The sequence below is a fragment of the Xenopus laevis genome, chromosome 8L (genome assembly GCF_017654675.1).
Source record: "Xenopus laevis strain J_2021 chromosome 8L, Xenopus_laevis_v10.1, whole genome shotgun sequence".
NCBI classification, from domain to species: Eukaryota; Metazoa; Chordata; class Amphibia; order Anura; family Pipidae; genus Xenopus; species Xenopus laevis.
In genome coordinates, this window is record NC_054385.1 from 96,511,880 (window position 1) to 96,513,321 (window position 1,442).

Below are 1,442 nucleotides of genomic sequence, written 5' to 3' on the forward strand. Positions count from 1 at the left end.
TGGCCTTCATTTTTTTTTTTATAGTTTGTTTTTTTATTTGATTTCTTACTCTGACTCTTTCCAGCTTTTAAATGGGGGTCACTGACCTTAGCAGCCAAAAAACAGTTGCTCTTTGAGGCTACAATTGTACTTTTATTAACTATTATTGTTAATTTTTATAACTTATTTTTTATAACTTATTTTTCTATTCGAGCCCTCTCCTAAGCATACATCAGTCTCTCAATCAAAACCACTTCCAGGTTGCTAAGGTAATTTTGACTATATCGACTAGATAGCTTCTGAAGCTCCCAACTGGAGAGCTGCTGAACAATTTTTTTAAAAAAAAACCACAAAGAATAAAATTGTCTCAGAATATCACTCTTTACATTATACTAAAAGTTAATTTAAAGTTAAACACCCCTTTAAAGAAGGTACCTAAAATGTGGGCCAGACTAGAACACAATGGGGCAGATTCACTAAAGGGTAAAGTGGCTAACACTAGCGACTTTTTCGCCAGAAATCCAATCCGCAGGGACATTGCCAATTCACTAAGAGGCGCAGACGACAATTCGCTAGCGAACGGGAATGTCGCTAGCATTCATTCACACACTTTTCTCTCAGGCAAATGGTCGTTGATCCGCAAATTCAGTAAAGTGCGGATTTTACTGAACGTCACCTCTTTCGCCAGAGTTGACTTTGCCGCCTCAGACCAGACGAACTACTAAAATGAAACTAGATCTTCCTCAATCTTATGTCAGTTACATCATTTCCTGTCTGCCAAAAATGCATCAAATTTTAAAAAATGCTGGCGACTTTTCCTTTTTTAAGTGAGATTTTTCCCCAGACATTTGAGAATATATGGAACATATGGAGCATTCATTTTACAGTGGGCTCATGTGTAGGGCATAATATTAACTCTTTTGTCTTTATTAAGGTTCCTTGGACATTTGTAATAAAAAGTGGTAACTTCAAGCATTTGCACCAACATCTTTAATAAAGATGTCCATTCAAATTGACCTAAGCATAAGATCACTAGCGAATTTTCGCTAGGCACATCTTCGCTATGAAATGCTTGCACTGCCGAAGTAACACCATCGAAAAACCGCCAGCGTTTTGCGCCCAGGATTCAACTTCTCATATTAGTAAATTAGCGTAGTGGTAGCAAATTTGCGCCTGGCAAACTGGTGTGAGGTGTGCAAAGCAGTTGCTGGCGACAATTCGCCCTTTAGTGAATCTGCCCCAATGATGGCAGCTTACATGGGAAGAAGCCTTTAATGCAATGCACAAACTGAGCCACTAATATTTTACTTAGAATGAAATAAAACAATACATTTCAGTTTGCAATACACTCTTCAGAGAAATATTTGTCAAATAATATGACATTAAGCACTATGTGGAAGGCATTTGGCAGTATCTCAATCAAAAGTCACAGATACATTTTGGGTGTATTGGATTTTATTGCC